Here is a 27,697-nt window from a genome sequence, read left to right on the forward strand (position 1 = left end):
AGGGAGAAGCAGGCTCCATGCAGGGAGCCCAATGCAGGACTCGATCCCTGGACTCCAGGATCACACCCTGGGCAGAAGGCAGGGGCTCAACTGCTGAGCCACCCGGGCTGCCCAGTATTGGTTTTTTAATTCTGTTTTATTAATTCTGCTAATTTATCAATTAATTCACTCCCTTTTAACTACTCTCCTGATATGAGTCTTCCAATGAAGGAGATACGTTGGCTGCCTATTTTAAAATGGACTTTCAGTGAGGTTGAGGTGGTCTCTGTAATGGATGGACATTGGTGCAATATAAAGAGGACCTTAACAACAAGTTGGCAGCATGTGAAAGCCATTCTGCTTCTGCTACCTAGCCCTGAATTTTCAAAGGCAAAGATAGGGAGATGAAAAGAAGGGTTTGGACGGCATAAGACAGCCTCCCCTCCAGTATGTGAAAGATAATTACTCAGTAGGATTTACCTGGACAGAAGCCATGTGCTCTTGATGAGGCCTGCTTTCTTGCAAGGATAAGACTTCCTAGCTGGATTACAAAACAGAAAGTTGCATTCTAACCTGGAATGCTGAATAGCTCTGACAGAGAAACTGGATCTCTGTACATGTTTTTAACAAGAGGGTTCAAGATCAGGACAGGGATACCCCTTAGAAACGTGGATCCTGGGATCACAACTGATCAAAAGCAATCACTCCTTTGGTGATAGAGAGAATGCAGATCTGTGCACTTAATGGAAGGGCTCAGTGCATGCTAGAGAGCAGGATGGGAGAGAATAGAATTCAGCCGGAATACCCATTCTAAAACAGCCAGTACATTCTTTCCTTAGGACTCAAAGGAGAGCTGTAAGGATGGACATGAGCTTCCAAATGACTATGACAAGAAAACCAAGAAAAATTCTAGGAATTAGAATGGCTCACAATCTATAAAATACTTATTTCTTTAACAATTAAATATTACAATCTCTACTCTTTAGCATTTTAATGGATGGATCTTTTGATCCTTAGATTCTAATATCTTGAGATTTTTTTTTGAAACTTAGGAACCAGCCCCAGGTAGTGTGCAGCTGGAAGGACTGGATTTGGTGGAATCTGCAAAATTGGAAACTCCTGGTAATTGTTAGTACTTTGAGAAGAAAGGCAGGAAAAGAGTTTGCTTTGAAAGGAGATCTGATGGGGGAGTTAATTATGTTGTCTCTCCAGGGAATCTTCTTTCAACTTCCTGAGCTAACTCACCCCACAATATCTACTTCAATATCTATGTCTTTATTTCTCTTCTACCCCCATGAGGCCATTTCAGTAATAGGGATTTGGAATCTATTGGATTTACCAATAACTGATTTAAGTAAAATAATATTTCTACATTTTAATCAATCATTACCTAAAAGCTGCCATGACTTTAGCCATTGACATTTTAAATATGAGTTTCCATGTTACATATATATTCTTGACAATTATGTGGCTGTGAGAGGAAATTCTGAAATATTTTCTTAAGCACTAGTGAGTTCAAACTTCTGGAATTCCAGTGTTCACATACTTTTTGTTTTGTTTTAGTATATTCAGGTAGATGGAAAAGAAGAGAAAAGTATCTACAAAAAATAATAAATAAGGGAAGCATGAGTGTGAGGCAGAGAGAGATTCAAACACAAACTCAGTGTGAGACAGTGTGAGAAACAAAGTGAGAAAGTGAAGAGGGAGAGAGAAAGAGAGGAGGAGAGATGTTGCAGAACAACTATTGGAAAATCAAATAAAAAGCTGATAGGAAAAGCCAAAGGAAATTCTAGAATAGATGTTCAGAATGACTTTTCTTTAAGTAGAAGGTACAGAAAAGAGAAATAACAATATTTGCATTCAGAAATGTTAGGTCACGCTCTCTCTCTCTTCATCTCAAGTCCCACACCCTTTCTCCTATGTCCCTATAAAACTACAAACCTGAAAGATCAGTAAATGATGTAGAGAAGTCTAGAAGTTTAGAAATGTTTTCACTGTATGTTTTATGGTTATAAAAAGTACTTGTTCTGCATCAAAAATTCAGAAACGTTGGAAAAATATAGATAAAACAAAACCCATCAGAATATTAACAATGCTTATCTCTGGTGATTTATATTTAAAGTCATACAGTCACACTTACGCTTGATTGGAATTATACTGAGCTTATAATTTATAAATTACACCCTTATATAAATCTACATAACTTTGAATTCTGCTTTTAAAAATGATTCTACTAGATAAGCAGAGTGTGTTACTCATTGAATAATGTACTTTCCTCTTACTTACCTTACTACCTCTAGAAGGTGTTCCCATAGAATAGAAATTCTAGGAAAACCAACATTAATGCCTGTGTTGTATGGCAGGTAGGAGAGTAGACTTTAATGGTACCTCATTGTGCTCATTACAATAAACCTTAGCTGGAGAAGTTGTTTCCCTAAGCTACGAAGGCTCTCCCTTACCGACACTCTCAGGATTTGTAAGTGATTCCTACAGTGTATCTAACACCAGGCTGTGTCTCCAAGTGCATTTGTTGCTGTGTGTGGTATGGGATTCTGATATCAGAGTAGTGTAATTGGAGTGAACAGATTGAGGAAGTTCAGATCTCAGCTCCGCAACACATCAGCTACAATAATTTAGGTGAATTATTTCACCCCTCTTAAGTCTCTATTTTTTCACTGGATTGTGTTTGGACTTAATCACTACATGTAAAGACCTTACAGTAGCACCTGTAACAGTATATGGGAAAATGATCAATATTGTTACATAGAACTGCTGATACTGTCACTGTTGTTTTATCATCACTATGCTATTATTTATAAGTTACAAAAAATGGAATGAAGAAAGTTGAGATGAAAGTCAAGTAAAGAATAGAAGACCATGTGGAAAACAATAAACCTTATTTAGATCCTGCATTCCCAGAAGGAGGAATGGTTAGGAAATCTCCGCGGTCTGTGTTCTAGGAAATGGTGAACTGCAAGGGACCCCAGTGCCCTCACATAGTATGAGGTAAGACTCGTCCTCATCTTTCCTCATTACTTCCACAAGAGTCTGATAACTCCCCACCCCTATCAAATCCCAGGCTTTCTTCCTTCTTACTGCACAAGCCTGAATAACATATCGGTAAATGGTCTGGTGCCTTTGTTTTTCGCACGTGTCACAGGGTTCTCTGTGCTGGGTTGCTCTTTGAAAACATGGGGTGGGAGGAGTGCCCAGAGCAATCCTGGACAGCGCATGGGATGGCAGGATGATGGTAGAAAGGGAAGTTGTTATTCCTATTTGAGTGTGAACTTGTTCATTATATTCTCCCTTGTTTCACAAAATATATGCATTCCAGAAATGCATTTTTTTCCTGGTGCCTAAGGGTCTGCTATTAGAAAACCAGAGATCCCTGGGTATAATGAAATCCTGAATTGTAATAAAATCAGACACTTAACAAGCAGTAGTACCACTTTTTACATTCACATATTTAAAAGAAACAATAACTCTGCTTTTACAAAACATTAATAGTAATACTCTCAGCATTTATAATCTTGTGATACCCACCAAATAAGCCACATAATGAAAATACTGAAAGTGAACCCCTCAGGTAGATTTTAGACTCAGGATGATCTGCATATGCTTTGGAACATCCCTCCATGTAGGTCATAAAGTTAGGAATTTGGCATTCTTTGTCTATTCGGTTTAGTTATTATGGCAGCAGGGTGCAGAGTCCCTACATTTTATTATGTTTTCCTTTTATTTTATGCCACTGGGTTAATAGTTGAATATCACCACTTTTAGTATCCAGGACAACTTGCAAATGTAGATGCTTTTCAGTAGTATTTTATGAAGTGGAAGGAATTGTTTTGCTTATTATTCATCTCTTCATAATTGTTTGCAGGTTTTAAAGGTTTTTGGAAACACTTTAAATGGAATCTTTAGTCTAGCTCAGATTTTATGGCCTGAGAAAATGGAAATAATGTGGCATTCATTGGGGGGGGGACTTATTTTTTTCTTAAAACAAGCGTATACATTTATGTTACTTTTAATAGGGACTGAATGGGGGACAAAGCAAGGAGGGCCTTAGTAATAAATGGAAAAGGCCAATATTTGTTGAGCACCTATTATGTGCCAGGTATTGCTCAAATATATTTATATATAAGACTTAATTCTCACAACAAGCTACATAGAGTAGGTACTCCATCCCCATTTTACAGAAAAGGAAAGTGAGTCACACAGATAGGTCTATTATATTGCTCCAGGAATCTTAATTAATAATTGGTGGAGCTGGGAATAGAATCTGGTCCACTCAACTGTTTGCTTCCTACATTTCTTGCAGAGCTATAAGGTTGTTATTTCTCTTTGCCTCTGTCCTGAATTCACTTTCTTATTTTCTCTAGTTTATATCTTTTTTTTTTCTATTTATTTAGTCATTTTGGTGGAACACATCCTTTGATAACTTCTTGATTAAGATATGTAACATGTAAATTATTTGATGAATTGGATATCTGTCAGCCAAGTGTGAGGATAAAAAAAAAATCAACTTTGTTGAGTAGAGAATACTAGATTGGAAATCACTTTCTTCCCAAATTTTGATATTTTCCATTGAATTCTAAACTTCAGTTTTGTTATTGAAAAGTCCAAAATCACTTAACATCTAATCCTTTTAATGTGACTTACTTTTTCTTTTTTTCTTTCTTTCTTCCCCCCCCCCCGCCCCATTTGGATGTTCATTGGTTCTTGTGTTTGTCCCAGTGTTATGAAATTTCAAGGTGAAGTGCCTTGAGGTAGGTCTACTTCCCATGTGCTTTCAATCATTTCAATCTTGAAATTTGTATTTTTCAGTTTAGGAAGTTTTTATTGAATGATTTCCTTAGTGATTTCCTCCCTTTGCCTCAACTTTCTGTTTTTGTAATTACTAGTATTTGGATGGTAGGTCTCCTAGATATTTGTCCTGTCATAAAATATTTTTTTTTCTTTTTCTGTTTGTCACCTTTTTTGGTTTTTTAGCTACACTTCCTAAGAGATTTTCTCAAAATATCTACTGAGTTTTCCTTTCTATCTCATGTTTTAAATTTCCAAGACCTCTTTTCAATTTCAAATATCTTCTCTTGTCAAGAATATTAATGACATCCAAAAGTTTTCTCTCTTTTCTTCAAGTTGCTATTATATGTTTATTTTGGTTTTTTGCTTGCAGCTATTCTTTACGTATCTGGTAATCTTCACATACTATTCATATTTAAAGTGGGGACTAAGAGGTGAGCTAATGGAAGACTGTCTCAAGGAGCCATGTCAGAAGTTTGACCACCATGAGGTTACTATGCTGGAAAGCCCACGTATATTAAGTACTCTGGCCAAAAATTCTAGCTAAGCCCACTTGTCCAACCATCCTGTCAAGATGACAAACAATCAAATCAAGCCCAACTGTGGGCAGATTACCATGGAACAACTCTTGTCAACACCACATCAGCTAGTCAAGCCTAAAGTCTAAATTCCTGGATCTTGAGAAAAAAAAAAATGGTGGTTGTTTAAGTCACTAAGATCTGGGTAATTTTTTAGTGCATCAAGGGATAATCAAAACATTAGATTTTTATGTACTAACATGGAAAAGTGATATCCAAAAATACTGGTAAATTAAAATAAATGCAACTTGTTATAATAGTCAAAAAAATGGTGACTCAAAACTAATGTATGGATGAACACTCTTTGGGAGCTTGACTCTCAGAACAATCTGGCTGTGCTGTGCTTAGAGAAATAGCACAGCTTTCTCCCACCCCCCGTTACTCATCTATTAAAAAAACAAACAACAATAACAAAACCCCTTTATTTTTAGAATAGTTTTAGATTTATAGAAAAATTGCAAAGACAGTAGTGCGAAGTTCCCATAAACTCTACACAATTTCCCCCTATTATTAACATCTTATGTTAGTGTGGTATGTTTGTCACAATTTATGAGCTGACATTAATACATTATTATTATTAACTGAAGTTCATACATTATTCATATTTCCTTAGTTTTTGCCTAATGTCCCTTTTCTCTCCCAGGATCACACCCAGGATTCCACATTAGTTGTCACATATCCTTAGGTTCCTCTTGGTTGTGACTTTTTTTTCAGACTTTCCTTGTTTTTGATGACTTTGATAGTTTTGAGGAATAGTGGTCTGGTATTTTACAGGATCCTCTAATACAATTTTTCTGATGTTTTTCTTATAATTAGACTGGAGTTAGGAGTCTTAGGGAGGAAACCACAGAGGTAAGTGCCATATTCATCACCTCTTATTATGAAGGGTTTTACTATGAATATGACTTGTTATTGTTGACACAGACCTTGATCATCTGCCTGAAACATTTGTCAGGTTTCTCTCCTGTATGGTTACTCATGTTCTCCTCCTTTTCATACTGTCCTCTTGAAAGGAAATCACTATGAATAGCCTACATTTAAAGAGTGGGGAGTTATGCTCCTTGTTCTGGAAGGAACAATATCTACATAGATTATTTGGAATTCTTCTGCATGGAACATTTGTCTCTTACCACATTTATTTTTTTGCTTAATCCCTTGTTTATATCAGTATGGACCCCGAGATATTTATTTTATGATGCCTTCCCCCCTTTCCCTAGATTCTTTCTTTTGAATTAATTACGGTCCTCAGGAAAATCGTACAATATTCTGTATAAAAGGTAAACTCTGGCTGCCAATAGTTGGGAATCTCAGTGGAAAATTATTGCTGGGGTGGGGGACTTCACATTTACTATACAAATGTCATGTACCCCACTCTTAACTGTGACTGGTATCCCCTGTACAGAAACACTCTCACTTTCTCCAGGAGAATGAATCTAAATTAAGTTGCTCGGTTTAGCTAAGAAAAATCAACCAGGGGCATGGAGAGAATAGATTTAGAGATTTAATTCACTTGTAAGCATCATTCAAACAGATTCTCTTATTTTAGTTGCTCCCCACCCCAATCTTGATCTTTCCCCAACTTCCAAAGTTATGTGGTACTGCCAATTCCTGAACAGTTGGTATGAAGAACTAGTTTGGTTTTCAGTTCTCCTTGTTACTGGCTTGGGCTTCAGCATTTCCATGTTTGCTAAATCAGTTTTACTCATCCATGTGTTTTACAGCTTCCAAAATTGCTTTTGCTGCGCTCTCTTGTCTTGTTCTCCCCACCTCCCCTTGTATGTATATCTTTGGGGAAAAAAGTTCCTTTACCAGTAGGTATCACATAATTGGGGAGAGCAAAAAGTATGTGTGTGTTCAATCCATTATTTTTTTTCACAGATTTGTTTAGGATTACAGAGTTAGCTCTGTGAGACCAGAGGCTCTGTCTTACTTATCTTTGTATCCCCATCACCCACACACATGCTTGATAAAGAGTAGGAGTTAATTTGAGTTTCTATAAATGAAAATAGGAAACAGAGTCAGGACTCAAATCTAAATCCAAGTTAATTTTTATTTTTTACATTACACTAAACTTCCATCCTACATCAATTATAAAGTTGGTACTTTCAACATTTAAAATGGAATATAAAAAAAATGGAATTTTTTTCATCCATAAGATCATGCAGATCCATGCGTTTCAAAATTTTATGTGCATACAGATGCCCTAGGGATCTCTTAAAATGTAGATTCTGATTCAGTAAGTCTGGGTAGGGCTGAGTCTTGGCTGGTATAAGGACCACAAACTTGTATAGCAAGGATGTTTAGTAATCGATTATAGCACTATATATTCTGGCATTGTAAAATGCTATTTCACATTTTACTTCTATTGTAGAGGTACTATTTGCATAACAATTTTGTCAAAGTCACGGCTTGGTAGCAATAAGCTGAGTTATCCTGGGTAAAGAAAGAGCTAGGAGCTCAGGTCAACCTACCAGTTGAATAAAAACATAGGATATAATGTGAGAGGATGGCCAGCTTTTAAGAAAACAAAACAAAACAAAGTGTGTGTATGTGTACCTGCATGCATTCATTTCAGTGGGAACTAGATTCCATCCATAAGATAAATGCCCGGGACTAGAAATTGTTATATAACTCCATTCTTGTGTGTATGTGCATCATATCTTATAAACTACACCAAACTGATTTAAAATGGTTTAACTATGCATGAAAGTTATATTTACTAAAAGAGGCAAGGGAATCAAAGCAAAGGGAAAATGACAAGAGAGATAAAATAAAACAAATGTTGAGTTAGAACACAATACGTACTGTGACTTCTGCACATTAATGATAGGGGTATCATAAATGTGGCTCTTGGTAGTTAGTGCAAAAAATGGATGGATACACAATCATTTACATAAGTCATGTTGGCTAAAAACAGTTTCTTTACCTTTACAAAAAGGAGGCCACGTAATGTTTCATACAACACTGTCAAAGACACCCTTATAAAGCTGTCTCAGAAGGCAACCTAGATAGGAGAATTTGGGTGGCTCAGTGGTTGAGCATCTGCCTTCAGCTCAGGTCAGGGTCCCGGGGTCCTGGGATTGAGTCCGCATTGGGCTTTCCAAAGGGATCCTGCTTTTCCCTCTGCCTATATCTCTGCTTTTCTTTCTGTGTCTCCCATGAATAAATAAATAAAATCTTAAAAAAAAGAAGGCAACCCAGATAATACAGTATTTTAGGTATGACTTTGGGGTGCTAGGGATGGAGAAACAAAATGACACACTCTTTAAAGGAGCTTACAAGTCCTCTGCATAGATTAAGAACTTTCAAATAAATTCATGTTATAATAGAAGAACAGGGTATGCTAGTAGCCTACCTGAGAAAGAAATTAACTCAGCCAGAGGAATAGTGGATGGTGTGGTCTGCTTTATGGAGTAAGAAATAAAAACATGCCTGAACCAATGTATATTACATTTTGGCAAAATCTCTAAGAATATACAATCTCAATCTAAGTAGGTTCTGCACTGTGGTCAATAGAAGTGAAAACAAGCAGAACAGAAAATAAGAGAGAAAAAAGAAAAGAATGAAGGAGAAGAATATTTTTGCAGGTAGGAAATTCTAGCAGCAAATGTGTGGAAACCAGTCTCTAGGAGACAGATGTTCATGAGTGAGACTCTGAGACAACACAGAAGCTTAGTAACTCTTTACTTGGAGCAGAAGTCAGGGACACAAGCTTCCTAAAAGTGTAAGGACAGTCACCAAAGTGAGGTTCACGAGGCTGAGGCCAGCTTCTGGAGAAATCCAGCAGGCTAGATGAATGGCCCTTGGTAACCAGTTTTGGTTCCCAGACACTTTTGAAAATTTGACCAAGGCTATTTAACTTCTACTTAGAAAAGATCCAAATATACATACATGCAAAGTTTTCTTTTGGGCTCAGGGGTTTTAAGACTATCACAGACTTTTTTAAGCTTTCCCTGGACCCTGAGATTAGAAAACAGAAAACAAAAACAAACAAAACAAAAGCTAAATTTGATGGATGTATCAGGCTATCATCGTAACTTGAGGTTGGGAGCCATTTAGATATTCTTGCTAACTCCCTTTTCTTTAATTGTATGCTCATCAAGTGACCTTCTGATTACAGAATATCAACAATTTCAGGTGGATGAAAGATTCCATGAAGCCCATTATGGGAATTTAGGTTAAGAACCCTCGAGCTAGGGGCAATGTGATGACCTGGAGTCATGAAGGTCACAACATCTTCAAATTTTTCATCCCAATCACGTTTCATTTGTGTGCACTTTCCTCATTACTTGAACTCACTGGCCTTTCTGCAGACCTTTTCACCCAATAATAGTTGCTTACTGTAAGACCTAGAGCTAAAAACTGAAATATTGCATTCTTGTTTAGCATTGAGACCTCAGTGAGTAAAAGATAAGTACTTTGTCAATGTACAAATATTGGACCCAAAAACAAGTCTGCCACTTTTCTGACCTTCCAAGGAAAAACAACTATAAACTTCACCAGTCATGAAAATTTATTTATTCTTGAGTCAGTTCCTGGGGGGTATCATGCACTATTTTTTAATCCACACAATTTTGACTTTACCTAAACTTTCTTACAGATTTTTAAAAAATGAATCCACAATTAGGATAATAATCGACAATGTTTGGTTTGCACAGTATACTTCATTCTCTGCCTCGTTGTCTAGATCCTATAAATGGTCTTCAATACAATATGAGTACTATCTCAATAAAACTTTTGCCAGCAATGCTATGGAGTAGATGCCATTATTAGGACGACATTAGAGATGACAAAACTGATAGGGGAAGCAATTTGCCTAAGCTATATGACCTTAAATGGCACAGCCAGGTCAAAATTCAGACAGGTGCTTTCAAAGCAGTTTCCTGAACTCTTCATGATTTCGATATACCCCCTTCTAAACTGTGCAAATATAAAAATTAAAATATCAAAACATTGGAAATAAGATAAATGTGGAAATAGCAGATTAAATGTTACTACTTGAATTCTATGCTGTCATTCAGATGTAGTTTGTAGAAATAAATTTAGTGGGCTGGAAAAATATTCACAATATATTCTTGAATGAATAAAGCAAATATGCTCTATAGAAAAACCCATTTATGCATACACATACATACCTACACAGACACTCACACATACAAAGGATATATTAAAATATTAATTTTGATGATTACCAAGTAGTGGGTAAATGGATAGTTTTCATTTATTTTTTCAAGAATGCTCTTCTGATCTTTATACAGCTGGCCCCTTTTGTTTTTTAGAGCTTAGTTCAAATGTCACCCTAACAGAGAGGTCTTCCCTGATGCCCTAATCTGAAAGAGACACTTAGGTATTCTCTTTATATTTCTATATGATAAGAACTATACTATATTACACACTTCAATATTTATTACATTTTATTAATAATTTATATATGTTTTTATTTTCTGTCATTTCTGCTATAAGTAATCTTCAAGTATGAATTCCACATATTTCTGTGATTTAAAAAAGTTTTGTGAGCGCTCTTTATTTACTGAATAATGAATGAACAGATAACAAATGAATAGATGATATATCTACCATTTAACATACTCTTAAAATATGTCATTTTACCACAGCAAATCTCAACCTCAAATTTAACCAAAGGAAGTTCACTGATTTTTTTTTCTCTCCTACTCATCCCCACATGTAATTGGTTCCTGCTGACCTACTGTAGCCATGGGAGACATGGAGGAGACGTTCCCTGACCTTAGAATGTTGCATCTGGTGGGTCTGAAAGACTTAAACAAACAGCTGTATCATAATAAAGGATACTTAACAACTAATATCAACTGTAGGCACTCTGAAGAAAGACTGACTTTTCCTGGGTTACTTTCCAAAGCGGAAAAGCCAAAATAGCTCACTTGTTTGAAAATATATTAAAAAATTACAAAAGCCAATTCCCATGCTAAAATCAATAATGGGAAAATAGCAGTAAATTATTAGTGTTTGATCAGGTCTCATCAGACCATTTATACACAGTTATAACAAAAGGTAAAGTGAGCTGCCTTCATTTGGGTATGAGTGGTTGTGTCTTAACAGATGCTTTGAGAAAGTAGCTCATGACACCTCCTTCTGACATAGGCCATAGCTGAAGCATTTTTCTCAGAGATATAGTTTATTTACGCTCTGCATATATTCTAAATTTAGCTTGCAACTCTGACAAAGCATATAGAAATAGCAAGGGAAGTCTACATTTTTTTGAACTTCAATGACATTCCAATAATAGGCAAAGCTATAACACATGGGAAATATTATGATGTGGAAGAAAATTGAAAGAGTAATAACAATTATTAATTTACCATGGAACTTGAAGAACAAAAGCCATTCTGCTTTAATTGCTACACTCTCTTCTTCACCTCTCATTAAAATAATTGTGAATCAAAAGTGTTTTACTGGATTATGTTTTTATTTTAAGTGAATACGTGTACCCAGGATAGTAGGTCTGATTAATGGAAAACAGAAGAAAAATCTCAATTTGCCCTGAAACTTTGTTAGCATAGCAGATATTAGTCTAGTTTACCCCACCCATCTTTGGAGTATGTCCTAAACACCTTAACTCCAATGCTGGACAACAGTCCCATAAATTTTGAGACGACTTAAGTCAGATAATATAAAGTGTGATTTGGAGAAAACTTCTATTCATTAAGGGGTCACATGCCTTCTTTCTTAGAAGGATATGAGAACAAGACCTACGCACTTAGAAACTGTAAGAATAAAACTATGGGTTTTGTTACCAGAGAAGTGAGAGTGGAGATGGGTGATATAAGTGATGGAGATTAAATACACTTACCATGATGATCACTGAATAATGTATAGAAGTGTTGAACCACTATATTGTATACCTGAAACTAACATGATACTGTATTTTAGCAATAATGGAATTAAAATAAAAAATGATTTTTAAAAAGGATATAACTATAGGGCAAAGATTCCTTACTACCTAACACAGTTGGACCACCATGTATAAAATAGACAAATATGAAATTTTTTCAAACGTTTGGTGGAAGACTAACTTTTCATCCAGAAAAATTAATCCTATTGCTCAGTATTGTCCACTGGTGTTCAAAAATGAGAAGTATATGAGCAACTTGAATGAAGAAAGACCCTAAAAGCTCCCTTATCACTGAAACTTTTACGGTTTGAATAGAAGACCTACCACTTTTTTTTTTTTTTAAGATTCTATTTATTTATTCATGAGAGAGAGAGAGAGAGAGGAAGGGAGAGGGAGAGGGAGAGAGAGAGAGAGTCAGAGACACAGGCAGAGGGAGAAGCAGGCTCCATGCAGGGAGCCCGACGTGGGACTCAATCCCAGGTCTCCAGGATCAGGACCTGGGCTGAAGGTGGTGCTAAACCGCTGAGCCACCCGGGCTGCCCGACCTACCACTTTCATACCCTAAGATAATCAAAGACATCATTGCTTCTCACTCATGATCATTATTTATGAGTTCTAAAGCCTCTGAGTTGCTCTAGAGTTATTCCAGAGTATTATATTCTCAAACCAATCCAGTTTATAGGAAGCCATTCAGGTGCAGTCTTTGTCTCAAGCCTTGAAAAGCTTATTCAGATTAAATCATTTGGAAAAAAACAAATCTAAATATATATCCTTAACATTTAAGCATTTTAAGTTAATTAAGATGTAAATAACTTTGAAAACATTTTAGAGTCTATTTACCACTAACCATATTTATAAAAGCATATTACAGTTGTGTACAAGTTTCTGGACAAGAGAGATCTGAAAACACAAAAATGGAATGTAAAAACGTGAGGAAAATAAAACAGTAAATATTCTCCATTCAACTTTCAAACTACATTCTCCATTCAAACTACAGAATGCGTGGAGTTAGGAGCTAATAAGTAAAGAAATGAAGTTATTTATAGCAGTTAGAGACTGCTTGAAGATATGCAGATAGTCATGCGCATACTCAAAGAAGAAAATACAATTGGGTTCATAAATATTTGGAAGTTTTACAAAAACATTCATTTTACACACATGAACCATTATTGTTTTCATTTGAAAACTCCATTCTGAATTTTGCACAGCTAAAAAACGGACTGGCTTTTGCTAATTTGGGGAGTGCAAATCAGATAGCAGTGTCTGGAAGGTTGCTGATATTTTGAGTTTCAAAAGGAGAGAGTTAGAAAAAGAAATTCCTCCCTGTAGCACTTCAGGGTCATTTATTTCCCAGGGACCTCTGGCTTAGCCTGATGTGCTCCCATTGTGTATGATGTCCTAGCTCCTGTTGTCTCTTTCCCACTTGAAAGCAGAGAATGGCTTCTGCTATAGGGAGCAAGACAGTGACAAACTCATTTCCATATCTAAAGCCAGCTCTGAAATATCATCATATAATGAAGCTTTTATGAGAACAAAATGAGACTTCATTTGTTTCCTATGTATTTTTCCCCAACAATAATCAAGAGATACCTATCTTTTGGGATATTCTATTTGCGTTTCCTTTCTTTACTTCCCTCCCTTTCATAGTTGTTAATTACTTACTGCAGTTTCCTTTTTTCCTCCTATTTTTTCTCCCTCCCTCCCTCCCTCCCTCCCTCCCTCCCTCTCCCTCCCTCTCTCTCTTCTCTCTCTCTCTCTCAGCAGTTTCTTTTTTCTTTTTTCTTTTCTTTTTTTCTTGGTGTCTATGTTCCTTTCTTGTTATCCTAATTTCTTGGTTGAATTTTCAACCAGGGGCATTCTCCCCTTCATTTATCCTCCTTCACTGCCTTGATTCTCTTCTCTGCTTTTCAAATACCCTCCACAAACCTTTTCTTTCACTCGTCTCAACTAGACTATCCTATACTCAATAGAATTGGCTTCCCACAGACTGACCACATTTATTTGTTGCTCTATTTTAGTTGGGAAAACAATGAAATGGAGAAGTATTGTGTACATTAGTTCCTAGGAGTTATGCTTTGAACTCACCTTCAATCCACTACTCATAATAAGCTTTATAAACTAGGGCAGTCTAAGAAAAACAACAATAACAATAGCAACAATAACAAAACTTGGAAGAGTGTACTTGATGGTATTTTTTCTGGCAACGATGAAAACTGGAAATGATTTATAATTAGTAACCAAAAGAGAAAAGACAGTAAGAAGGAATTAGGATCTATGGTTGTACCTGAACTCATCGTTCTTCTTTCACACGCTATTGTGTGTGAACCCATTGTTCTTCTTTCACACACTATTTCACACACTAAATGATATTCTTTCATACACTAAGAGATTTACAACTGTGGGGAGAATATGGATAATAGAATCTGTACCCTGACTCTCTAACTCCATGTTACAGCATTTTCTATCCATATGCAGGCAGGTTTCTTCTGTAGATACCATGGATGAAGAGAAAGGACATTTTTGTGGGTTTTGTTTTTGTTTTGTTGTTTTGTTTTGTCTTTTGGATTGAGGGGTTGGAGGATTGAGAAACTGAAGTAAACATGGCTCTGAACTTTGAATATATTGATCTGAAGCTTCTATTTGAAATGAAAAATCTAACAAAAACAAGGAAACTCAAACATACAGCTAACACATCCAGATTTTCTGTTTGGCAATGTGAAAAGCCAACTTGAATCTTAGCCAATCAATATGAATCATGACCTTTCTAGTTGCCTCAATGTAACTGGTGAAATCTGAGGACCTGTGAAGGCAGAACATTCAAGACAAGTCCCTCTCAAGAGCATTATCATTGGGACATGCCCAAAGGACATCAATCCCTCTGCAAAATTTCTTTTGGAAGTAAGGCAGGGTTGATTCCAGTTCTATTGACTAATAGAAAATAGTATCATGGATTATGTCTTCATTTATACTTGTTAAACATTCAAGTCAAGAGTCAGAGCACTATGTTGGGTGCTTGCGGATATGAATAGGATTTTGATCTATCCCTTAAGGAGTTAAGAATTTAGCTGGAGGGATGATAAAAATCTGTCAATAAATCCTACTACTTATACATGAGATTTTTCTGGATCCTTATTCTTGCTTTGGGGAAATTCAAGGCATTCGGTGAAATAGAAATCTAGGTAGAATGAGAATTGCTGGTTTAGGCCTTAACTAGTCACTTCTGTAAACTTCTCAGATGTCTGGATTCATGTATTTTGATTCATTGATCAGGAATAACTAAAATAGCAGGCATCTCCAATATTTGCTAGGAACTGCCTGCTAATAAAATGAAAAATTCATATGCTTTTATTATTTAATTTACCACATGAAAATTCAATTAATTTGGATATCAAACATGTTTGATTTTTATGTTGAATCATATAGTGGCTGTTATGATTGTTTGAACTATTTCCTGTGGCTGTGGATAATCACATCCAAGTGACATGTGTGCACTGGTCAGAAGAGATAGATATATCCTTCTCATTCCTTTGCATCTATGAACTCCACCTTAGTCAAGTAGGATTCAACTAATGTTCTTTTTTTCAACAGGTGGAAAAAAAGGTGGAAAAAGAAGAGAAACACATGTTCAAATTAATACTATCAGGATACATTTGCAAGTGTTAAAATCATTTTCAGGAGATGTGCAAATTCACAAGTGCAAAAATACTCGTATTTAAAAATAAAACTTGAGGGGAAAAAGTTCCTTTAATACACCTTCTCACTAAGTGGGAATTAGTGTCTCTAGACAGTCTAAATGCTGAATAGGCAAATATTTTCTTTTCAGTGTTTGTGAATATTTTTTTGTAGAGACAGCAGCTCATGAGGCAAATAGTGAAACCCTTTGACTTTATGATGGAAACAAACTAAAAAATGAAATATTTCTTTATTGTTGTTTTTTATTTATTAGGATGATTGATTTTAAACAACATGTATTTCTTCTAAAACTATATTGTTAAGGATCAAATTCATACATCATACTGTTTACCATCTCTAATAGAAGTTTCAAAGATTTACTGTTGATTGTTCAACAGGTTCCTCAAATCTTAATTTTGTTTTCATGATCACAATTAGGGCAGTTGCTCCTACCACAAAGTACAAGGCGATCCAGGTCCTTGGGGTATTTAATTGGCTCATTTTAGTTTTTAATTAGAATCTCTGGTGTGATCGTCTACATCTATCAAAGGTTAACAGTCATTTAATAAACATTTATGGAGTGTTCTTTATGTTTCAGGGAATGCCCTAAGTTTGGTGGATATCAGGAGTAAAGATATAATAGATGCCCTGAAAAAATCATAGCATAGTGGAAGAAGCATCCTATTGATTGAATAATTATGGCCAATCAGACCCTTTATAGACATTCCTTCATTTATTTCTCCCATGAAAACTATGCAGATGCTCAGAGAACTTGGCCAATTTCATGTAGCTGGATAGAAGATACAGTGAAATTCATATACCTGAGTTTCTGGCTCCAAAGCCTTACTTCTTTCCCACTACACGATGTTTCTGGAAATCGGTAGAGCGGTTTCTCCCCACTGTCCTTTAGTGAATGCATACATTTCCACCATGTCCATGGATGAGACATTAACTGGATTTATTCATGTTATTTACCCTCAGAGCACATTCTCACAGCCATACCTCCCATAATTGTACTGGGTCTGTAACACATGATATAATAGACAAAATTTAGGAAACAGCTGTGTTGCCACCTATGTGGATTGCACAGTGGGACATCATTTCAATATTACAAAAAACAACCTCATTTAAGTGATCATTATCACTATATGTGAAGTCTGTCCCATCACTATAATTGAATAAGATACTACTCACACTGTTTGGTTAGAAGAGTTAGAGAAACGATACAGGCTTTGTACTTCATTAACTAAGATTAAGAAGTAGAATAAGAACACAATGCAGAAAAGAGGGAAATTTTTAATTCACACTTTCATGTGACCTCCACAAAGAAAAAGAACATTAAAACAAGTCACTAATATTTTTGCTCAATGCCAATCATGTGTCACCTGGGTTAACTAAAAACCTTTCAGCAATGTGACAACATTCCTGGGTATTTGTCAAAAACAAATGTTCAGGCTACTGAAAAATAATTTTAAAAAATCATAAAGAGAATGGATTCAATAGGTTCATAGGTGTCCAAGGTACAGCAAGAGTGTGTAAGACTATGTGATTCTATTACATCCATGATATCCCTTGAAAAAAAAAACTTAACAAAATATGGATTCACAAGACCTTGATAGTTGGCAATGAGAAATACTGATAAAAATTTATTTGGCAACACAGAGGAGTGTCAGATAACAGACTAGTCACACAATATAATTAAAAATACTGAACTTTCCTTTTGCATACACAACAGCTTATGGCAAAGCTCTGAGTAAATCATGAACATAAGAGTGGAACTGCATTGCACTTCACAGAACATCCTCAGGCCAAAAAAGACAAACAAGAGAGGTTCTGATTAAATATTTGCTCAGAAAATACCCTCTGATAATATAGTGCCAATTTCCTACCTTGGGTAAATAGCATCCCCCTTTCCCAAGGTAAGTAGGTCTCTGATATATTGGATTTTATTTACAAAAAGGAACTCTGGCCACAAAGCACACAGCAGCTATGTGAAGGGTATGGCCCAGCTTGTCTCCAAACATAGTCAGTAAGACCTTTGGCAAGGGCCCAGTAGAAAATCACTTTCCCTAAAGGAAGCCAAAACCCCTCTCCCTATTATTCTGCTAACACGATATGGTGTTAACGAAGCAAGCCCTGCATCCGTCCAGTGGCCACAACACAAATTGCCTCATTTGGCTTGGTCACTAGAAGGATAAAAGCCAGGTGGGGATGTGCACACGTGAGCATATGCAAGGTTTCCATGGAGATGCTACTTTTTCTGCCTGAATGGCCCTAGGGATGCATATAGCCCTGCAGGGATATGATAGCTCTTTCATGAGGTCAGCCTAGTAGAAAGTAAAGCCTTGAGGGATGCACTGGACTCTAGATTTGATGTGTTCATGTGGGGTGTGATTAGAAGAATTGGGATATCAATCTCACTTTCAATATTCACTGTTTTCTGGACACCAACCCCAAAACAGCAGCCCAATATTCTTTTATTGCCGAGTCCAAACATAAAGATGAACAAGCTTTCCCAAGCACATCAGGGGACACTCTCAGTGGTTTCAAGGACGATACTTTAAGGAGACAAATGCTCTGAGTAACTCTGCCAAAAAACATGCTTTCCAGCCCATCTCATGGCTGCTCTATCTACCCACTTTCTTTTTCCTTGATTTCATACATCTGCCACAGCCGCCTCCCCACCTTGCTTCCTGTTTCTCTTATTTATAAAACTGTTGTCTATTTCCACGGAATCCCTTGGAAGGCTATTTGGCTGATCAAGAGTCTACAAGCTGGTAGGGTGACTTACGTGAAAGCCAACATTATCAGCATATGCATAGACTACTTGGGCTGAATAAAGCTCAACTAAGCAGGTACAAATGTAGGTAGCAAAAGTTCTAACATGAGCTGGTTTGTCCTTTCCAACAGTTGATTCATCTAATGCCTGATTGAAAACAAAAGTAAGCCTAAAACATGGACTACAAATGGTGTCATTTTAAAGATAAGGCTTCAGAGCTGTGAAAAGAGACACTTGTATTTTTTCTATACATTGTTGAGTATGTTGAAAATACAATTTAAACAGGGGCATCTTTTTCATGATAATGATGAAACTCAATTATTCTTACCCTTGCTTTTTTTTATTTTCACTGTCCCTCTTTTTAAAACATTTTGTTAATATAAGTTTTTAAAGATTTATTTATATATTTATGATAGACAGAGAGAGAGAGAGAGAGAGAGAGAGAGAGAGAGAGAGGCAGAGACACAGGAGGAGGGAGAAGCAGGCTCCATGCTGGGAGCCTGACGTGGGACTCGATCCTGGGGCTTCAGGATCGCGCCCTGGGCCAAAGGCAGGTGCTAAACTGCTGAGCCACCCAGGGATCCCCGTTAATATAAATTTTTAAACAAAATACAGTATAGTCACAGATTCCTCCACATGAATTAAAAAATTACTTACCTGCCTAGAAATTCTAAACATATTTCTAAGTGCAGATCATATCTGTATAAATACTCTCTCTCCTTTCCTCTTCTCCATCATCCTTCTCTTTTTCTCTTCAAATCCCTCTACTTCTTTTAGTCGATCTTGTTTTAACGAGCACATATTGTTCTTTAGCCACTCAGGCTTCACTCACTTTACTTAAGGATCCATTTAAGGATACACAGGTTCATCTTTCCACCTTCATAGGTTAGCTGAGACCCTCTTGCTAACAGTAGGGATGGTACTAAGGGCTAAATCAAGCACTGGATCTGTTATTGGTTCAGAGGTAGAAATGTGAGCCAGTTAGAACCAGTAAAATAGAATGAGGTGGTTTAAGATTTTAATCGATTTCTGGGAAGGACAGGTTTGCTCTTTCCCCAAGAGATTCAACATGTAGAGAGGATACAAGGTCTGGTGCTCTACATCTTATGACCATGAGAAGAAAACCCATTCAGGAATACAGCTAATAGGGAAATAAGTGAAGAAAGGCATAGAAAAAGTAGTCAACTGATAATTGCGGCTAGGCCTTCCCCTGTGTTTTTCACTTTTGTGAACCAAAAAACTCCCTCATTGCTGAAGTCAGTTTAAGTCAAGTATTCATGCAATGAAACGCCGGGACACCTGCACCCCGATGTTTCTAGCAGCAATGGCCACGATCGCCAAACTGTGGAAGGAGCCTCGGTGTCCAACGAAAGATGAATGGATAAAGAAGATGCGGTTTATGTATACAATGGAATATTACTCAGCTATTAGAAATGACAAATACCCACCATTTGCTTCAACGTGGATGGAACTGGAGGGTATTATGCTGAGTGAAGTAGTCAGTCGGAGAAGGACAAACATTATATGTTCTCATTCATTTGGGGAATATAAATAATAGTGAAAGGGAATATAAGGGAAGGGAGAAGAAATGTGTGGGAAATATCAGAAAGGGAGACAGAACGTAAAGACTGCTAACTCTGGGAAACGAACTAGGGGTGGTGGAAGGGGAGAAGGGCGGGGGGTGGGAGTGAATGGGTGACGGGCACTGGGGGTTATTCTGTATGTTAGTAAATTGAACACCAATAAAAAAAAAAAAAAGTCAAGTATTCTATCCGTTAAGTATAAACCCACCCTATAAACAACGTCAAACAGGCAGACAGAGATTGAGTCCTATACAAGTAGCTCCTACATTTTCAAGCTCAAGAATCCCTTTGAACAACTGTTGCTCATACATCAAGAACTGCTGCTCTAATCCTTTGCAGCTCAATAGCAAGTTACCAATAGAACTATATAATAATAATAAAAAAAATAGTCCAAATGCCTCAGTATTAATGTCCCTAGGGGCTTTGACAGGCAAGCATCTTTAACCTGCTAACACATATCATTCCTCACAGGACACCCAGTAGCTGTGATAAGCCCTAACCAGCACCACTTGGCATTAAGGATCAGGATGAAACGAATGCAAAAGGTCACACTGTTTCACCTCACTGCTGCACACCTGATGGATTATTTGTAATAAGACACAGTTGTTCATATTTCTTTTGTGAAATAGGGACTATAAAGACTTGAACAAAAAAGAAGAATACAATCTTCCAGTGCATAATGTGTTTCTCATGAACATCTAATGACTGAAAAAAGGTCCCTAAATTTTTAAGAGAAAAAAGCCCACAGGCCATATTTTCTATCATTTGGTATTTCTACAATTGCCCCCTTTTCTTCCTCTTTCCTTTCCTTTACTCCCTTAGTTGTCTCCCCCTACATCTCCTACAGTAGTTTAGCACTTTTATTTCTCTTCAACCAGATAACAACAACAAAAATTTCAATTAAGTAATAATTAATGCCTTGGTGTGATTCAGTGAATTACTTCATGGTTCATTTAGGCCTTAGGGTACATGCCTCTCCAAATATACTTTCTTGAGTTATCCTGTAATGTTAACTTCAACTTTGGCTTACAATGTATTCAGCTTCCCCTCCTATATTTTCATTGCTTACTCTTTTGTAGTCCAAATGCGTAATTGGAGAGGGGACAGTGATGACCAATCACCTTTTCCCATCCCCCATCACTCTCCTTCACATCACCCTCTGTTAGTTATTTCATAAGGGTACAAGTCCATCTTCCCCATGCAGATTATAAGATCCATAAGCAGAGAGTTTACTGTCTTGTTCTCCTCTGTATCCATCTTCCAGCCGTAAGAATCACTCAGTAAATATTTGTTAAGTAAATGTATAAAATCTATGAAATTAAATAATTCTCCGGGCATGCACGTAGATATTTCTTTCTAAAATTTTTCCGGGCTCTCAATAATCATATAAAAAAGTTATTTATGGAACATTTATGGTGCATGGAACCATAAATCATAACCAAAGGTTATTTATGGAACATTTATGGCACTAAAGGCATATAGAAAGCACTCAACATACATTATTACCAACATGCATTTTTCATTTGGTCTTCACAACAACTTTGACAGGGCGGCATTATTATGTTCATAACCCATTTACAACTTCGGGAACTAAAACCCAGAGAAAGTAAGTTTACAAGCCAAGAATTCACAGTGCGTGTATGGCAGAGCTAGGATTCAAATCCAACCCTGTCTGACATTAAAACTGGTGCTCTTCATCTCACAATCACCACCACCAATCATATCTTGTCCTACCTGTCCTAGCTACCCAAACAGAGGTGAGGACCTGTCACATCAAATACCATTACTGGAGAGCATTTCCTGTGCTTCCTATGCACAGGGTATTATTAATTCTTACAGCAACCCTAAGATGCAGGTCTCTTGTTTTTCATGAGCAAAATTCAACTAAACTAGGTCAAACAGAATTTGAACCCAATCTTGTCTGACTCCTGGCACTGGACTGTTAACTATTCTGGGATAGAATTTCCCCGGCGCAGTGAAAGGTGGTGTTACTTGCCAACTCATGGATGACAGGAACCACCAGTCTAGGCCTGTGCTGCAAGCCACGTGCAGCCCTACTGCATGGCCAGGGCATTCATCTTGGTCAAATGACAGATGCCCTGTGTCTCTAACTACAGAAACCAGGAATCACTCTGCTGGCTAATCACCAACTCTCTGTCAAGAAGAGGAAAAACAACCACAAGCCTAAACTTTCATTATTACAATAGTGGTACCTCCTTCATTTATTTTATAAGCAATAAACTGTGCTCGTTCGTTGTTTCAATTAAGATGTTTCAAATGAGATTGAAGATAATGCATCCCATAATTTCTCACCCTTCCCCATTCCACAGGCTCAGGCAGAGATGATTCCAGGGTGGAATTTGCACTCTTCTGATTGATGAGGCTAATAAAGCGCCTTTATTGTGATATAAATAGCCTTAAAAATGTCCTAGAGAGTCAATATCGATGTTTGATGGCCTCACACAGGCAAGGTCCTTGTCTTAAGTAGCACTAAAGCTTAATGACTTATGTTTTTGAAAGAGTTTGTCATTGAATTTGGATATTGATTTGTGAGTCTACAAGGTGGCAAGACCCACATTAGTGACACAGATGGAGCAAACTATTTAAAAACCACCCATTTCTTTCACACACCTAATATATCAATAGTTTTAACACCCTTTTGGATCGTGCAGCTTTGGCAAGGGATTGGAGCATGTGTAGAATGAACTGCACAGGTATTCATTCAACCAGGGCAATGACTATTGTCCTAGCCACACTAGTTGTGAAAGAGAGCAGGGCACACTTCCTAGAAGGTAAGAGTGTGTTTCTAAACCCTGCCTATTAGCCACACACACCCATGCAATGCACTCACACACACCACTGTCAATCCAGAGATAACAGAACACAATGTTACAACTGTAAGAACCCCAAACCTCACCCCTGCATACCCTGTTAAACTGTGATTGTTGAATTAGAGGGTAAAGGCTATTTAATAATTTTTTTTATATAATAGGAATATCACCAGCCAAAGGTTATGGCCCTTAATAAACTCAGTTGTTCTAGATCTTTGTTTCTTTTAAATTTCTGCCTTACAGTTTCAGAAGATGCTTAAAAATCTTACTTTGACTTTCTCTTTCCCTGCCAATTTTCCCATTCTTGAGAGTATCATTTCTTGTCCACTATTATTGTTTCATCCAGATTTATCCACCCGTGCATGTATCCTGCCTCCTGTGCATACATGTGTGCCTCCACAAGTGCAGAAATAGAATCAGAAGATGATATGGAAGTAGAGGTGTTATACACTGGGTGGGGGGTTGTAATGTCAAAGCCACTCAGTATATCACGAAACAACTTATTTAGCCTATTATATCAACTTCCCATAGTTCCTGTAATTGTTCATCACAAACTCAGTAGCTAAAACAACAGAAATTTATTTTTTCATAGTTCTGAAGGTCAGAAGTTGAAAATCCAGGTGGCCAGCAAAGCTCCAAAGGCCCTTGGAGAATCCAGCTTCTTCCAACTCTGGTGCTTGCTGGTAATTACTGGTATTCTTTGGTTTTACAGAGACATCATTGTAATCTCTGCTTCCTTCTTTACATGACCTTCTTCCCTTTGTCTCTCGCTGTTTTCTCTTCCGTGTTTTACAAACGCATTCCTCATTAGACTCAGCACCCTGTCTAATCTAAAATAATCTCATCTGGAGATTCTTATCCTAAATATATCTACGTATTTCCGAACAAGTTACATTTTGAGTATTTTAGACATATCTCTGGATAGGTCACCACTGAACTCACTACAATCATAAACAGATATTCAATTTAATAAGTTAAAATATACTAAAGGTATCTCTTTTTTTTTAAACAAGTAATACACATTTTATTTGGCAATAATACATATTCTAAAACTAACCACAAGTATAAAAATTCAGCTAATGACATGAGAATCAAGAAACTATGGGCACTAATTACTTTTCTTATCCTTTCAATGTGGTAAATACACATCCTTTAAGAAAAGTCTGTCCTAGAAATGCCTTGCTGGTGCAGTCAGTTAAAGGTGTACATACCTCTTGGTTTTGACTCAGGTCCCAATCTTTGAGATTAAGTCCCACCTTGGACTCTGCACTCAGCTTAAGACTCTCTCCCTCTTTCCCTCTCTCCCACCCTGCTCTCTCAATCTCTCTGTCTGTCTGTCTCTCTCTCTCTCAAATAAGTAAATAAATCTTGAAAAAAAAAAAAAGGTCATTACATAAAGGATAAAGAATAGGTATGTTTGTGTCTACAGGTAGTAGATATAAACAGATCCTTTCTGTCCCCCTTTCTTAAAAATGATTTTATTTATTTATTAATGAGAGACACACAGAGAGAGGCAGAGACATAGGGAGAGGGAGAAGCAGGCTCCCTGCAAGGAGCCCAATGCAGGACTCGATCCCAGAACCCTGGGATCATGACTGGAGCCAAAGGCAGACACTCAACCAAAGGCAGACACACTCAACTGAGCCACCCAAGTGCCCCCTTTCTGCCTTTTTCAATGAAAAATCCCACAGGAATCAACATAGAATTGAGAGATACATTCATAGAGAAACACCTTAGGAAAACAAAGCCTGACCATCCTAATAAAGGAATAGATATATAGAGAAGCAGTATTTTCACATATGAAAAACCTGGGGCTCATGTTATGTTAGAATGCAGATTCCAGTACAGCAGTAGGTCAGGGGTAGGTTTTGAGGGTCTGTATTTCTAACAAATTCTGATAATGATCAAGGACCACACTTTGAGTACCAAGGTTATAGAGGATCAAGTTATTCTAACAGGGCTGGCAAATTATGATGCCACATAGGTTAAAGATTACGAGGCTCTAAGTCATTCGACAGACATTCACTGGACCCCTATTCTGTAGCAGTCATTTTTGGTAAATACAAAGATAAATGAACTATAATCCAAATCATTAAGAGTTTCTTTTGCAGCCAGTTGTGATTTTTTTCAGCTATAATATTTGTTACCTACTTTCATTTTCAAAAAATACCAGGGAAATAATGGAAATAAAGTATTTTTTAAATAGGCAAAAAAGTTAACCTACTTTTACTAATTTTATAAAAATTGATGCAATTGGTCTCTGTTCTAAAACATACGGCCCATTAGCAGTGAGGGCGGCATCTTCCCTAAGGACTATATTCAGGAGGTAGCATAATAACTTGCTCATATTTTGGGAGCAGCAGTCAGCACTGTGCTGTGGGTCCCAGGCTGTGAGCAGATGCAGCAATGAGCAGGAATGACTCACAAAGAGATAATAAAACATTCACAGAAGAAAGTATTTAATTTATAGAAAAATCAATAAGTTCTTGTGTTTTGTTTAATTTACTTCTATGCCTTGCTAAAGAGATGTGCTAGAGTGTAATGGCTCTGGCTGCTGAAGACTAAAATTATGCAATTGCCTCTTTTTTCATGTTGATTGGGTTAAAATTGGGGATTTCATGGGCAGGTAGCAGCCAGGGGAATTTCTCAGTCAGTTTGAGAATCCACCAAAGACTATTCTGATCCTAAAAGTAGTTTAGGTGTTTGCCCTGTCAACTGAAAGTATATATTGATCATATGCATGTGTGTGTGTGTGTGTGTATTATACATTTTCAGGAGGGTCTTTAAGGTCCTGGGAAACTCGACCTATGAAGAATCTCTTCATACACCTGCTGTTTTTTTTTTTAATAATAAATTTATTTTTTATTGGTGTTCAATTTGCCAACATACAGAATAACACCCAGTGCTCATCCCATCAAGTGCCCCCCTCAGTGCCCATCACCCATTCACCCCCACCCCCAATCCTCCCCTTCCCCCACCCCTAGTTCGTTTCCCAGAGTTAGGAGTTTTCATGTTCTGTCTCCCTTTGTGATATTTCCTACCCATTTCTTCTCCCTTCCCTTATATTCCCTTTCACTATTATTTATATTCCCCAAATGAATGAGAACATACAATGTTTGTCCTTCTCCGAATGACTTATTTCACTCAGCATGATACCCTCCAGTTCCATCCACGTTGAAGCAAATGGTGGGTATTTGTCGTTTCTAATAGCTGAGGAATATTCCACTTGTATACATAGACCACATCTTCTTTAGCCATCATCTTTCGATGGACACCGAGGCTCCTTCCACAGCTTGGCTATTGTGGACATTGCTGCTAGAAACATCGGGGTGCAGGTGTCCCGGCGTTTCATTGCATCTGTATCTTTGAGGTAAATCCCCAGCAGTGCAATTGCTGGGTCATAGGGCAGGTATATTTTTAACTCTTTGAGGAACCTCCATACAGTTTTCCAGAGTGGCTGCACCAGTTCCCATTCCCACCAACAGTGCAGGAGGGTTCCCTTTTCTCCGCATCCTCTCCAACATTTGTGGTTTCCTGCCTTGTTAATTTTCCCCATTCTCACTGGTGTGAGGTGGTATCTCATTGTGGTTTTGATTTGTATTTCCCTGATGGCAAGTGATGCAGAGCATTTTCTCATGTGCGTGTTGGCCATGTCTATGTCTTCCTCTGCATACACCTGCTGTTGAAGGTAGTAATGACTTCCCGATCTTCTTCAGGGCTGAAAACTCAAAGGAAGTTGCAGTATCTTGAATTTCACTCCATAAATTCTCACAAAAAGTCCAACTATTATGCTGCCACCAACACAAACATGGCCTGATATCCGGAGCCAATTTTCAAAGGATAACTGTTCACATTTAAACTTCTTTTGATCAGAAGCATTCAAGACCACAAAAATAATTAGTTCTGATATTAAACACGATTCTTCTCCAATTTGTGGACTGAGAGTTCTCAGGCCAACTTGGAGTCCTTCATCATGATATCAAAAAAGATGGCAAATGGCTACTTCAACTGCAATAACCAGATCTCACAGCATAAGGTAAAGATATGTTCTGTCTTCCAAAAGTTCAACTATTTCTTCACCCACAAAGTAGACATAATAGATGAAATATTTGGCTTTGCTGTTTTCATTGATCAAACAAATTAGCTAATTGCCAAATGTATGCTACAGGATCTTATGTACAGTTTTATTTGCTTAAGTCATTCACTATCAACCTATGTACCTTTATATTCCTGCTTAAAGGTCAATCCAGACCAATGTATTACAGCACATATAAGACATACTTTTAGACCTATAATGCTTTGCATGGTTCCTATATTTAGAAGAATGGGAAAGATGTAGCAAGAGACAACACTGTTTTCTGTTCTCTCACCATCCATGAATTGTATGATTCATTTCAGTATATAGAGAGGAGCATTGTGACTGCAGACAGAGTTTTCTTTGGGTTATAGCATCTTTCCTGTGGTTCTTATGGAATATCCTATTTTTCACAAATAAGCAAAGAAGAACAATAAAATAGAGATGATTTTATCAGTTAAAAATGTTACCAAGATTTCTCCTAGTTTCTCCAAGCTGCAAATACATGTGATTAAAGACATAGGAA

General features: G+C 37.2%; 1 protein-coding gene across 5 annotated transcripts in view; it reads right to left on the bottom strand.

The window, feature by feature from the left end:
• Positions 1-27,697, bottom strand: part of LSAMP (limbic system associated membrane protein) — a 646,473-nt gene that overhangs the window by 320,708 nt on the left and 298,068 nt on the right. The gene's annotated exons all lie outside the window — the stretch shown is intronic.

Source organism: Canis lupus, chromosome 33 (assembly GCF_011100685.1).
Source record: "Canis lupus familiaris isolate Mischka breed German Shepherd chromosome 33, alternate assembly UU_Cfam_GSD_1.0, whole genome shotgun sequence".
Taxonomy (NCBI): domain Eukaryota; kingdom Metazoa; phylum Chordata; class Mammalia; order Carnivora; family Canidae; genus Canis; species Canis lupus.